General features: G+C 40.6%; 1 protein-coding gene across 1 annotated transcript in view; it reads right to left on the minus strand.

Moving 5' to 3' along the window:
• pif1 (PIF1 5'-to-3' DNA helicase homolog (S. cerevisiae)) overlaps window positions 1–15491 on the minus strand; it is a 148520-nt gene extending 133029 nt beyond the window's left edge. Inside the window, exon 1 of the mRNA XM_072912875.1 lies at window positions 15409–15491. The gene's annotated coding sequence lies outside the window, so the exon portion shown is untranslated. The remainder of the gene's footprint in view (window positions 1–15408) is intronic.
• Window positions 15492–15776: the final 285 nt, after the last annotated feature.

The raw sequence follows: 15776 nt of genomic DNA on the forward strand, positions 1-15776 counted from the left end.
CTTATCAACCCTCCCGATTTTTCCGGCAGACTAAGAATAACAAGGCTACTGTTTTTTCGAACGTGCCGTGATGATACAGCATTTAGCACCCACTACAACCAGCGTGCCAGCCCAACTACACGTTATTTGGGGCTTCTGCTTGCTCACGTAAGTGACAGCAAGGAATACTTAGTCAACAACCACACAGGTAGAACTCTTACTAAAAATGCGCCACACTGTGAACCCACACCAAACAAGAATGACAAACACATTTCGGGAGAACATCTGCACCGTAACACAACATAAACACAACAGAACAAATACCCAGAATCCCATGCAGCCCTAACTCTTCCGGGCTACATTATACACCCCCGCTACCAAACCCCGCCCACCTCAACCGACGCACGGAGGTGGGGGGAGGGTGATGTGTGAGGGAGCAGGGTTGGGTTGGGGGCGGGGTTTGGTGGTAGCAGGAGTGTATAATGTAGCCCGGAAGAGTTAGGGCTGCATGGGATTCTGGGTATTTGTTCTGTTGTGTTTATGTTGTGTTAAGGTGCAGATGTTCTCCCGAAATGTGTTTGTCATTCTTGTTTGGTGTGGGTTCAAAATGTGGCGCATTATTAGTAAGAGTCTTAAAGTTGTTTTATATAGCCACTGTCAGTGTAACCTGTGTGGCTGTTGACCAAAGATGCCTTGCTGTCACCTACGTGTGCAAGCAGAAGATGCTTATGATAAGAGGCCGGGCCGGCACGCTGTTAAAACAGGCTGTAGAGGGCGCTAAATGCTGTACCATCATGGCACGCCCTTATTATTATTGTGAGGGTGAAAATCGGAGAATATTATTCCCGGGAGTTTTCTGCGAGAGGCACTGAAATCTGGAAGTCTCTCGGGGGGGGATCGGCAAGTATGCAGCTGAGCCGCATCAGAGTGATCAGAGAGCCGCGTGCGGCTCCGGAGCCGCGGGTTGCCGGCCCCTGGCCTAGGAGGATATGAATTTACTCCTACGTTATGGGGTGTGTCAGGTTCAAACACTGATGACATCTATTAAACAGGCAAGAAGCAAGGAATCATGCAGAGACAGAGTAAAATTTTGCTCAATTGAAGAGACATGTTATTTGATACAGATCCAAACTACGCTCTAAAGTCTAGCCCACTTGCTTACTCTATTTATTTGGGAGGTCCCTGGTTACATGACTGAAGCAGTCGCTGAAGGAAGGGGATAATCTCGACAGCTCCAGTTAGACACAATTTATGATTATACAAAAATGCAAATGTGCTGACAGTCGTGATATCGCCCTGTCTCTGCGTCACGGTGGTGTTCGGCCTTGGCAGTTCCTAGACACAGACACTGACACGAGACGACTTCCAATCTTTGGATTTGCAAGTCGTCTCTTTGCCCAGATAGAGAAGTACTACTTCAACACAATTGATAACTATAGCAACGGCCCTTAAGCATAAAAGTTGTGTGATAATTTATACATAATTATTCTAACCGGGTGCCATCATACGACAATTTAGTAAAATGTGTAACGTTTCAGTGTGGCGTTTTTGGTCTGGACCCCAGGACGCAGAGATGTCAGGCAAGTGCAGAAAAAAAAACCTTTTTGTTAGGGGAACGTGCAGGTAATACAGAATAACTAAGATGTGCAGCTGGGAAGTGCACAACGAGCAAACGTGGGTATGAAGTTGAAAGCAAGCAAAGCAAATGATCCATTAGAAGCATCCTGATTGGCAACCAGGGACATGGTGTGCCTTTATTGCCAATCAAGGACAGGGGAGAGAGCAAGCGCTCAGACCAAAGGAACAGAAGCAAACAAGGAGTGGAACTAAAAATAAGAGCGCTGGACAGGAAACTAATAACTGTCATGTAAGAGCCTGACAGAATGAAGTAAACCACGTACAGTAAGAATATGGTATGCTTTTGGTGTGTTAAAAACGTGTTTTCTTACTGATAACACGCCCTATTCCTAGTTTAAATTAGCACCAAGGCCCCGTTTACACTGCACATCACATCTAATTTATTTGTCATCAAGTGACACAGATCTGATTTTTGTTGCCACTCAAAACGCTCCAAAGTGCTTCAAATCTGATCTTTTGGCATCAGATTTATAACAACTAAAGTTCCGTGGGTGAATTATGTAAACTCACTCCAGTTTTAAGCGCTTTGATAGCTAGTCTACTGACAGATATAAGTAAGAACTTTACACTACTTTAGATTAGAAATGGCAACAGCGGAAGATGAATGTCACATAAGAAGGTAGAAGAAGAAGCTTATGACTCCGGTGACGGACGCGCGTACATTTTCAGGACGTATGCAGATCTCAAATACACATCAGCAGGTACCAGAAGGTAAGAAAAGTTGGTTTTGGAATTGTGGAGGGGGGCGTGGCCTGCGGGCCTGCCGCGGAACGGGGTGTGCAAGGACCGGCTTCGAAGACAGTGACAGATGAGTGGATGGCCCAGGTGGGCCTTATCTGTCGCCTTTATTAGCAGCAGCCGGGACGAGACACGGCAGTTGGAGTGGGAGCCAGAGAGAGAGAGAGACGAACTGAGAAAAAAAGACAATTTGCTGGAAAGCGGAAGCCTAGCACGACTTATGAAAATAAAACAGTGTTGTACCCTGAAATCCGGGCTCACGTGGCAGCGTGTGGTGGTCCGCAGAACCCACTAGAGGGCAACCTCTACAGGATTTTATTGCGAAAATAAACGCCACACCTTACCTTATACACACACCATAATAATACTCGTATGTTTAATGCGCCGACAATCCACCAGGCGGTGCGGCTTCATAGCTTACCAAAGTCGTACTAAAAATATTTCGACAGATTTTTGAGTGCCGTGTGTAATGTTCTATATTCTCAATGGAACATTTAAAGTTTTAATGTTTACTGGTGTCATCTTGCACTTTACACATATCTTTTATGTGTGACTGCCATCTACTGGTCACACTTATCATTACACCATGTACCAAATAAAATTGCTTCGAGTTCGGTAAACACAACTAGAATTATTCCGTACATAAGGCGCACTGTCGATTTTTTGAGAAAATGAAAGGATTTTAAATGCGCCTTACAGTCGGAAAAATACGGTGATACATAAATTTATAAATACGAAATAGCGATTGTTAAAAGACCGTAATTGACGCTGTGGTGCATTTGTTTACATGTGAGTTGAAAAATAAAGCTAACGTAGATCCACGCTGATGTCCATGTCTCCTCTACTTAACAGCCATAAAAAGATGACAACCCTCCTAAATATAATACACTATATACATCCATTCATACGTTATATTACTTTACTTTTACTTAAAAAACACTCTTATTTAAGGTGCTGCGACTTTTATTTTATTTTGTAGTAGTTGCAACTTCCTGCCGCTCAACTTCCTTTGTTTTCACTTTATCGAAGTGCGCATGTGGCCTCAACACCATGGACAGAGGTGGTGACCTTTGCTCCTGCAGGCAACGCTTCGAGGCAACATTGGGGCCACTTTGGGGCCACATTCGTGTTTACACTGGAGTCTGATAAAAAAATCCCATTTGACTTGCAGTATAACAGTCAGATGGAAAAAATCTGATCTAAAAGAAAAATGTGATTTAGGACACTTTGGGCTGCAGTGTAAACATTAGGGGTGTGGGGAAAAAAAATCGATTTTAATTCAAATCGGCATTCTCACGTTGTACGATTCAGTATCGATTCTCATTTTTCAAAAATCTATTTAATTTATTAATTTTTTTTAATTTTTTTTATTTTTATTAATCAATCCAACAAAACAATACAAAGCAATACCATAACAATGCAATCCAATTCCAAAACCAAACTTGACCCAGCAACACTCAGAACTGCAATAAACAGAGCAATTGAGAGGAGACACAAACACAACACAGAACAATCTGTCACACCGCGGTGAGGGATGTCTTGTCTTGGTTTTTTCTGTCTTGAGATGTGCATGTTTTAGTTTGAAAAGTAACTCTCCTCTCGTTTCAGGTCACTTGCCCTTCCTTTTGTGTCATCAGTCTGACCGTATCCCGGTTCCCTGATTGTTTCCACCTGTTCCCTATTACCCTCATGTGTCTTATAAGCCCACTCCTCCCTTTGTTCTGTGCCAGATTGTCTCGTTTATTCGTGCTCTCTAGCTTCCATGTCCATGTCCATGTACATGCCTTGTCTTGCCTTGCCTCGTCTTGTGCTTATGTTCCTTGATCCTGAATCCCTTCGTTGCTATTTTGAGTTTTCCTTTCTTCCTCCTCAGCAGAGGGATTTTTTGTTATTTAGTTTATTCAGCCGAAGTGATGAGTTTCAGTTATTTTTCATTCTTTCCTCAAATTTTTGAGTGACTATTTTTGTTAAAACTTTATTAGTTTAGATAGTGTAGAATTTTTCATATCTGTTGTTTCTTCCTCCTGATGGAGCGTTTTTTTGTTTATACATTTAATAGCATATACGGCGCCAATTATAGTTTGTCTTTGCTTTGGTGTTTTCCTCCGTTCGGAGTGATTTTCGGTTGTTCCTATTTTTTTGGAACCTTTTTTGCCGATTAGTTTTTGGTTAAAATAGATATTGTATTCCTTGGCTTTGGAGGTGAAAGGAAGCTGTCAAAATAAAAGCCTGTCTAAGTTCCCTACTCTGCATCTGAGTCCTATCATTTTTACCAAGCCTGACACAATCCAAAAGTAGTGAAATAAAGATGAATATTAGCAACAACAAAGTCAATTAGGGATGTCCCATAATGGCTTTTTGCCGATATCCGATATTGTCCAACTCTTTAATTACCGATACCGATATCAACCAATACGATATATACAGTCGTGGAATTAACACATTATGCCTAATTTGGACAACCAGGTATGGTAAAGATAAGGTACTTAAAAATAAATAAATAAATAAATAAGATAAATAAATTAAAAACATTTTCTTGAATTAAAAAAAGAGTAAAACAATCAGAGCCGACAAACTGCCGTTGCTAACTGTTAAAAGCTAACAAATACAGTTCAGATGAAACCCTCGCTGACGTCACACGTCGCTTGGCAACAGACACGGCTCTTTAAAGGACCCACAAGCACGCACACGATGCTCTCATAAACTTCTCTCAACCGCATATGACAACATTTTTTTTAAGTAACTGGTTAATTATTTTCCCTAGTAATTAATTACATTACTATTAAAGAGTAATTCCATTTGTAATTAAATTACCCTTTTGGTTAAGTTATGAGTAACTGTCAGAATAATTGTATCTAAGTTATCACAAAACTTTGTGTTTCAATGAGTTCCCGGCGAGCAGACAAAAGCTGTCTTTGATCTTACCAAGCAAAAGGCTTGTAAAACTCCACTGTGTAGGATGGGAAGCGACATGAAGGTGTCGGTTTCTTTGATCTATTGTAATCCACAGGAAGACTTTGTCTTGACCCGAGATCTACAAAGCGGAGAGGAAGCAGCACCTTTTCTTTGAACTGTTTTGTGACCAAAGGCAGCGGCTGTTTACGACCCCCTTCCTTTAGAAACAGCTGTTGCCATGTAATCAGGGAAAGTCCAAATAAAGGAGGAGGCGTACAATCTTTCGTGAGAGCGTGGTGGGACACTGTACAAGGTTCTGTCTCTGTTTAATTCCTTGCTTCTTTGTCTGTTTAATAGATGTCATCAGTGTTTGAACCTGACAGTAACTATAATTAATTACTTTTTAAAAGTAATTTTTCAGAACACAACAGTTTATGTGGTGTTGAGTTTAAACTAAACACTTAGCTCAATTTGTTTAAAAATACCGATTCATATCGTATAATCCCAATTCGGCCAAAAATACAGGGATATTAGTTTTGGTCCATATTGCCCAGCCCTATTGCGGACTATAGAGCTCACTGGTATACTAGCCGCACCCACAAAATTTAAGGGAAATTTTTTCCCCCCATATATTACAAAAGGCCACAGATATATATACGTTGTGAAATAAGTTATTTACACAGAAATATTCTGTAAATGTTTATTTACATACCTTAATTGTTTCCAAACGGCATCTGTAACACGGCAGTAAAACGGCTGGTCAAACAAAACAGAAGTCTCAATAACTCCACGGTGACGTTTTGGTGAATTTACTGAGGAATTTGTGAAACTGAAACAATACAAACAGAATTCTATTGTCAGGTAATAATACTAACACAGACGCTTGTAAACATGTTAGCATATTAGCTAACAACGCTAGCGTCATTACATAACGAAAGCACGTACACATATGCATGAAAACACTCATACAGACATCACACTTTAGTAAGTCAGAATTGTTTTAGTTATATTGTAAAACTTACAAACGCTGCTTGCATTATGGTCGTCAACAAAAAAAAATCCATCAAGTAGCCGCACCATTTTATAAGCTGCAGGGTTCAAAACGTACACAAAAAGTAGCGGCATATAGTTAGGGATTTACGGTATTTGTCCATTACATTTATGAAGTATTGAGCTTTAACTCCAAGCTAGGGTTGTATGGTATACCGGTACTGGTATAGTATCGCGGTACTAATGAATCAAAAACGGTACTATACGCTGTTTGAAAAGTACCGATGACATTGCTGGTTTTACAAGCAGAGGAGCATGTTCGGCAGCGCACACACACAGAGTACTTACAAGCAGACACAGTGTGTAGACAAAAAAGGGAGAACGGACGCATTTTGGCTTTAAAAAGTAAAGATAAAGGTGAAGTTATAACACTGAAACGCCCTCAGGAAGAGGTGCTTTAAGACATGGCTAGCTAGCTAGTGGCTAACATCCATCCACAGTGTTTTAGCTACTTCTAAATCACTAATCCTCGTCTCCACGGCGACAAATAAAGTGAGTTTCTTACAAGTATCATCCCTGCAGGACGAGGAATAGCTAAACATGCTTCACTACACACCGTAGGAGGATACAATGTAAACGAATGCCATGGGTGGATCTACACCTAACATCCACTGTAATGATACCAAGTACAAGAGCGCATCTAGTCGATACTACTATGATTACATCTATATTTTTTTATCGTCATAAAATCATTTTTCCTTTTTTTTAAAATTAGTATTATGTTTATAAACTCAGGAAATACGTCCCTGGACACATGAGGACTTTGAATATGACCAATGTATCATCCTGTAACTACTTGGTATCGGATCGATACCTACATTTGTGGTATCATCCAAAACTGATGTAAAGTATCCAAACAACAGAAGAATAAGTGATTATTACATTTTAACAGAAGTGTAGATACAACATGTTGAAATGGAAAACAAGCAGATATTAAAAGTAAATGAACAAGTATATTAATAATACATTTTTACAGCTTGTCCTTTATAATGTTGACAAAATAATAGAATGATAAATGACACAATATGTTACTGCATACGTCAGCAGCTATATTAAGGCGTCTGTTTGTTTACTTACTACTAAAAGACAAGTTGTCTAGTATGTTCACTATTTTATTTAAAGGCCTACTGAAACCCACTACTACCGACCACGCAGTCTGATAGTTTATATATCAATGATGAAATCTTAACATTGCAACACATGCCAATACAGCGGGGTTAGTTTACTAAAGTGCCATTTTAAATTTCGCGCGAAATATCCTGCTGAAAACGTCTCGGTATGATGACGTCAGCGCGTGACGTCGCGGATTGTAGAGGACATTTTGGGACAGCATGGTGGCCAGCTATTAAGTCGTCTGTTTTCATCGCAAAATTCCACAGTATTCTGGACATCTGTGTTGGTGAATCTTTTGCAATTTTTTCCAATGAACAATGGAGACAGCAAAGAAGAAAGCTGTAGGTGGGAAGCGGTGTATTGCGGGCGGCTGCAGCAACACAAACACAGCCAGTGTTTCATTGTTTACATTCCCGAAAGATGACAGTCAAGCTTTACCATTGGCCTGTGGAGAACTGGGACAACAGAGACTCTTACCAGGAGGACTTTGAGTTGGATACGCAGACGCGGTACCGTGAGTACGCATGCAGCTGCGGCTTCCAAACATTTGGTCGCTTGCCCGTACGTGCGTGCCGCTATGTGCATGTCACATACGTAACTTTGGGGACTTTGGGGAAATATATGTGCTGTATGAACTTTGGGGAGGTGAACGGTACTTTGGGCTGTTTGTGCAGGTGTTTGAGTTGTATAGGCGGGTTATATGGACGGAAGGGGGGAGGTGTTTGTTATGCGGGATTAATTTGTGGCATATTAAATATAAGCCTGGTTGTGTTGTGGCTAATAGAGTATATATATGTCTTGTGTTTATTTACTGTTTTAGTCATTCCCAGCTGAATATCAGGTCCCACCCGCCTCTCACAGCATCTTCCCTATCTGAATCGCTCCCACTGCCCTCTAGTCCTTCACTCTCACTTTCCTCATCCACGAATCTTTCATCCTCGCTCAAATTAATGGGGAAATTGTCGCTTTCTCGGTCCGAATCGCTCTCGCTGCTGGTGGCCATGATTGTAAACAATGTGCAGATGTGAGGAGCTCCACAACCTGTGACGTCACGCTACTCGTCTGCTACTTCCGGTACAGGCAAGGCTTTTTTTATCAGCGACCAAAAATTGCGAACTTTATCGTCGATGTTCTCTACTAAATCCTTTCAGCAAAAATATGGCAATATCGCAAAATGATCAAGTATGACACATAGAATGGACCTGCTATCCCCGTTTAAATAAGAAAATCGCATTTCAGTAGGCCTTTAAGGACCAACTTGCAATTGTTTAATGTGCCCTAAGATTTTTTTTGTTAAAATAACGCCAATAATGTCATTCTTTTGTGGTCCCCTTTATTTTGAAAGGTATCGAAATACATTTTGGTACCGGTACCAAAATATGAGTATCGAGACAACCCTAGATAGCACGTACAAATATGCATGAAACCACTCTTACGGACATCACACATGGGACGCTTTAGTAAGTAGGAGTTGTTTTAGTTATATTGTAAAACTTACAAACGTTGCTGGCATTATGGTCGTCAGCAAAGGAAAATCCATCAAGTAGCCGCGTCGTTTTATAAGCTGCAGGGTTCATGTCAGGTTCAAACCCTGATGACATCGTTTACACAGAAAAGAAGCAAGGAATTAAACAGAGACAGGATTCAATTTAGCTCAACGAGGAGAGCGTGTACACCTGTACTCTCGTACAGTGTCGTCCCACACTCTGACAAAAGGATTGCACGCCTCCTCTTTTATTTGGACTTTCCCTGATTACATGGCAACTGTCATGTCTGTGTGGTCATGTTTTGTTTTAGTCATGTTCGGTTTTGTTTTTGGACTCTTTGTGCACTTTTGTCACCATAGCAACCCATTAGTTTTCACTGCTCATGTCACTGCTATTTAAGCCGGGGCCAGATTATAACGCCAGGCTTGGTAAAAAGGATAGGACTCAGATGCAGAGTAGGGAACTTTGACAGGCTTTTTACTTTGACAGCTTCCTTTCACCTCCAAAGTCAAGGAATCACAATATCCTATCTTACCCCTGACATTCTGGATTTGCTCTGTGCTGACTTATTTCATGTTTGTATTCCATGCCATAGTTTTCATGCTTTTCACGTCACAGTAAGTGTAGTTTTTCTTGTCCATAGTTTCTGTCTAAGTTTTTTTTTGTTTCTTAGCCAAGTTTATCTCCGCCTTTGTGCGCGCCTTTTGTTTGCACCTTTTTTTGTAGTTTAGAGTTAAAAATGAATCATGTACCGTATTTTTCGGAGTATAAGTCGCACCGGAGTATAAGTCGCACCTGCCAAAAATGCATAACAGAGAAGGAAAAAACATATAAATCGCACTGGAGTACAAGTGTCATTTTTTGGGGGAAATTTATATACCGTATTTTTCGGAGTATAAGTTGTACCTGCCGAAAATGCATAACAAAGAAGGAAAAAAACATATATAAGTCGCACTGGAGCCAAACTATGAAAATAACTGCGACTTATACTCCGAAAAAAATGGTATATAAATCCAACACCAAGAATAGACATTTGAAAGGCAATTTAAAATAAATAAAGAATAGTGAACAACAGGCTGAATAAGTGTACGTTATATGAGGCATAAATAACCAACTGGTATGTTAACGTAACATATTATGGTAAGAGTCATTCAAATAACTATAACATATAGAACATGCTATACGTTTACCAAACAATCTGTCACTCCTAATCGCTAAATCCCATGAAATCTTATACGTCTAGTCTCTCACGTGAATGAGCTAAATAATATTATTTGATATTTTACGGTAATGTGTTAATAACTTCACACATAAGTCGCTCCTGAGTATAAGTCGCACCCCCGGCCAAACTATGAAAAAAAACTGCGACTTATCGTCCGAAAAATACGGCACTCACCTTCACGCATTGCCCGCGCCAACTTTCCTTTGCATTCCGGGAAAACAAACCCCCCCCAAGGTCCACGTATTGACAGCAACAGCTTTTTCTAAGGGGAGAGGGGGTCGTAAACAGACGTCGCCTTTGGTCACAAAACAGTTCAAAGAAAAGATGCCTGGAGCTTGCGTCAGGTCATGCTGACTCTCCGCTTTGTAGATCTCGGGTCAAGACAAGATTTTCCTGTGGATTACAATGGATCAGAAAAACCGGCACCTTTATGTCGCTTCCCATCCTACACAGTGGAGTTTTAAAAGCCTTTTGCTTGGTAAGATCTAAGACAGCTTTTGTCTGCTCGCCGTGAACTAGTGGAAACACAAAGTTTTGTGATAACTTACCACATTCACCAGGAGATGGCAACAGACAAACATAGATCACTCTATTACATTCCTCCCCTTTTAGAAATGTAGAAGTTACTCAAAAGAAATAAACAACCCAACCCAAAAAATGCAGCAGCTCAATTAAAAAAACGGTACTTAAGCCACATTCTTTTTTTTTTTTTAGTACTGAACTCTTAACCCTCTTTTGTAAACAATAACGTGCTTATTATACAAACAGTATTTGTACATCTTTAACACAGATTTTTATACTGTCTTCAGAGATTCAGTTTTTTTGGTGGTACTCGAAACCTTTCTGGGTACCTGCGGATCACTGGTGGGGTTTTTGTTGTGGGTGAACTGGGTTCTGATGATGGCAACTCAGCAGCCCTTGAATCTGGTTCAATGATGAGACTAGTTTGTGTCTGACTCACTGATGGTCCTGATGATGGAACTGAAACAGCACTGTCCAGTTGTACTGATGGAGACTAGATAACTGGCAGTCTCTCCATGTTTTCTCGCCATGGTAACATGTGATCCACATGCACTGTCTCTGTCCCTCTTGAGATATATATATATATATATATATATATATATATATATATATATATATATATATATATATATATATATATATATATATATATATATATATATATATATATATATTGTCGGAGGCAGATATTTACATATATCCGAATTTAAGTGTTACTTCTTTTATTTCATAGTCATATTTGAAAACAGCTCGTGTTTTTCCATTTGTTCTCTTTCTGTTTGTCTGCAAGTAAACTGTGTGTGTTAACCTTGAAGCTTTGGAATGTTAGAAAGAGCGATAATGGGCATTTGTTTTGGCTAGAGAGACATGACTGCCAGGGACTTAAGAGGGGAGAGGGTTTGGTCGGGGGGGGGCAGGCCATCTTAGCGGCGCAATTGAATGTTCTATGCTGGACTGGTCTCAATGTATATCTGCAAAGCTTTGCAAATATATTACAAAATACCTATTCTGTCTCTGGTGGTTTTTCTACTCAGCTTTAAGTGTCGTAAAGAGCTTGGGAGCGACTTGTGACTTGAATTCCCTGGGAGGAACAACTGGTCCAAAACGCAACAATTTGGGGGCCTCGTCCGGTGCGACATGCTGAGAATTGGACACCTCTTACACTCTTCTGGACAGACTCACTAGTGGCCAAACATAAAACAAGGTAAGCAGAGCCTTTTTCTAAAATCTGCTTTAGGAGTCTGTCTTGAAGTATGTAAGTCAAACACTGTTTGTACCCCAGACACAGAGTGGACATTTTGATGGATTGATTGCATTTTTGCCTTGTCCGCCATTACATAAAAAGTTGTAAATAAGTGGTCAACTCGTGTCATTGTGTCTCGACTACCGTGACGGGCAGTTTCATTGACGAATAAACTAATAGTTGGGTGTAGCTCACCCTGGGTCATTGGTCGTCGCCTAAACGAGTAACGGGTTCGAGACCCTTCGTACGGTACGAAAAATTCTGAAGTAACGGGTTCGAGAGCCTTCGTATGGTACGATAAATTCTGAAGTAACGGGTTCGAGGCCCTTCGTCTGGGACGATAAATTCTGAGACAAAGACACAATGGCCACGGAGTGTGACAGATAAGAATGTGATGGCGGTTGGTATATATATATATATAAGAAAATATTTCACTTTCAGTGAATTCTAGCTGTATACAGGTAAAAGCCAGTAAATTAGAATATTTTGAAAAACTTGATTTATTTCAGTAATTGCATTCAAAAGGTGTAACTTGTACATTATATTTATTCATTGCACACAGACTGATGCATTCAAATGTTTATTTCATTTAATTTTGATGATTTGAAGTGGCAACAAATGAAAATCCAAAATTCCGTGTGTCACAAAATTAGAATATTGTGTAAGGCTAATACAAAAAAGGGATTTTTAGAAATGTTGGCCAACTGAAAAGTATGAAAATGAAAAATATGAGCATGTACAATACTCAATACTTGGTTGGAGCTCCTTTTGCCTCAATTACTGCGTTAATGCGGCGTGGCATGGAGTCGATGAGTTTCTGGCACTGCTCAGGTGTTATGAGAGCCCAGGTTGCTCTGATAGTGGCCTTCAACTCTTCTGCGTTTTTGGGTCTGGCATTCTGCATCTTCCTTTTCACAATACCCCACAGATTTTCTATGGGGCTAAGGTCAGGGGAGTTGGCGGGCCAATTTAGAACAGAAATACCATTGTCCGTAAACCAGGCACGGGTAGATTTTGCGCTGTGTGCAGGCGCCAAGTCCTGTTGGAACTTGAAATCTCCATCTCCATAGAGCAGGTCAGCAGCAGGAAGCATGAAGTGCTCTAAAACTTGCTGGTAGACGGCTGCGTTGACCCTGGATCTCAGGAAACAGAGTGGACCGACACCAGCAGATGACATGGCACCCCAAACCATCACCCAACCATGCAAATTTTGCATTTCCTTTGGAAATCGAGGTCCCAGAGTCTGGAGGAAGACAGGAGAGGCACAGGATCCACGTTGCCTGAAGTCTAGTGTAAAGTTTCCACCATCAGTGATGGTTTGGGGTGCCATGTCATCTGCTGGTGTCGGTCCACTCTGTTTCCTGAGATCCAGGGTCAACGCAGCCGTCTACCAGCAAGTTTTAGAGCACTTCATGCTTCCTGCTGCTGACCTGCTCTATGGAGATGGAGATTTCAAGTTCCAACAGGACTTGGCGCCTGCACACAGCGCAAAATCTACCCGTGCCTGGTTTACGGACCATGGTATTTCTGTTCTAAATTGGCCCGCCAACTCCCCTGACCTTGGCCCCATAGAAAATCTGTGGGGTATTGTGAAAAGGAAGATGCAGAATGCCAGACCCAAAAACGCAGAAGAGTTGAAGGCCACTATCAGAGCAACCTGGGCTCTCATAACACCTGAGCAGTGCCAGAAACTCATCGACTCCATGCCACGCCGCATTAACGCAGTAATTGAGGCAAAAGGAGCTCCAACCAAGTATTGAGTATTGTACATGCTCATATTTTTCATTTTCATACTTTTCAGTTGGCCAACATTTCTAAAAATCCCTTTTTTGTATTAGCCTTAAGTAATATTCTAGTTTTGTGACACACGGAATTTTGGATTTTCATTTGTTGCCACTTCAAATCATCAAAATTAAATGAAATAAACATTTGAATGCATCAGTCTGTGTGCAATGAATAAATATAATGTACAAGTTACACCTTTTGAATGCAATTACTGAAATAAATCAAGTTTTTCAAAATATTCTAATTTACTGGCTTTTACCTGTATATATATATATATATATATATATATATATATATATATATATGAAATACTTGACTTGGTGAATTCTAGCTGCAAATATACTCCTCCCCTCTTGGCGACGCCCCCAACCACCCCCCACCTCCCGAAATCGGAGATCTCAAGGTTGGCAAGTATGACTATAAGTCGCAGTTTTTTTCATAGTTTGGCCGGGCTACAGTGTGATTTATATATGTTTTTTTCCTTCTTTATAATGCATTTTCGGCAGGTGCGACTTATACTCCGAAAAATACGGTAGATACAATTATTCTGACAGTTCAAAACGTAGAAGAAAAAAAGTAGCGGCTTATAGTCCGGAATTTGGGGTATTTGTCCATTCAATGATGAAGTATTGAGCTTTACCTCCAAGCCAATCAGCATCACCTGGCCAGCACCAACTGCAAAGCATGAACCCTCCACTCAGTGCACAAAATGCTAGAGAATCAAAGCGCAAAGAGAAAGCGTCACGCAGTAGAGAAGGTCTTTGTGCAGTGATTTGCATGCTGTCATTTCCCAAACACCGACATCCCTCGCCGTACAAACAACCTGTCATGTCTGTGTGATCATGTTTTGTTTTAGTAATGTTCGGTTTTATTTTTGGACTTTTTGTGCACTTTTGTTTTGTTTTGTCACCATAGCAACCATTAGTTTTCACCTGTCCCGTCACGCACCTGTTTCACGTTTTGAGTCACGCACCTGTTTTCGTTAATCATGTCTATAGTATTTAAGTTCATTGTTTTCAGTTTGTCGTTCTGACGACATCCTCACATTTATGCTCTGTCCATTCCTGACACTTCTTTCCATGTCCATCCTTCATGCTACTATTTTTGTCCAAGCCAAGTAAGTTTTTGTTCCATGTTTATAGTCTTTTTGGTTTCATAGTTTGTTCTCCGCCATTGTGCGCGCCTTTTGTTTACTTCCTTTTTTTGTATTTATAGTCTTTAAATAAAAATGTACTTACAAAAAAAAAAGAAGGAATAAACGAAAAGCGCGCACAATGGCGGAGGTAAAAAAAACTTGGCGAATGAAAACAAAACTTGCACAAAGGCAGAAACTGAACACGAAATAACAAAACACTTACTGTGGCATGGGACCGTGAACAGGGCTTGAAACGAGAGGATAGCAGGGTTAGAAAGGATATGACACCGGGACGAACAACAGAAAATGAAAAGCTTAAATAACACAGACATGATTAACAACAGGTGCGTGACTCAAAACAGGTGCGTGACATGACAGGTGAAACTAATGGGTAACTATGGTGACAAAACAAAACAAAAGTGCACAAAAAGTCCAAAAATAAAACCAAACATTACTAAAACAAAACATGATCACACAGACATGACACAACCAAGTCTTCAATTGTTAACGTTTTCTTTCTCTTCATAACCGTAGCACAGATTGAATCTTTTGAAGCCGAACACAAAACACTGTTTATTCATAATCACTTCCGTTTCCATACCTGATGACATCTTTTCCTTCTTCAAGATTGTTCTCGAAGGCGCCGGCGTGACGACGCCTGCAGTGCATCCACCTGAGACACCACTACAAGTTGAAAGAAGATAAAAACAAAAACACAAAAGTTTACTCTCAGTTCTGCTTGCTTCCTCGCAAGGTCAGAGTCAGCCGTCAAATGGAAAGTGGGCGTCCAAAATGCATGTTTAGCAGACATGAGCTGGTGTTCACTGGGAGAAAACACATGTTATTATAACACATTTTAGTAGAAGCTCTAATAGTGACAAATGGCTGTGTGGATTTCAACAGCAGCGCGTTAGTGAAAGGAGCTGACCTTGGTGCTGAGTGCTGGCCCACAAAGTAGGTCTTTTCAGG

Source organism: Nerophis lumbriciformis, linkage group LG03 (genome assembly GCF_033978685.3).
Source record: "Nerophis lumbriciformis linkage group LG03, RoL_Nlum_v2.1, whole genome shotgun sequence".
NCBI lineage: Eukaryota > Metazoa > Chordata > Actinopteri > Syngnathiformes > Syngnathidae > Nerophis > Nerophis lumbriciformis.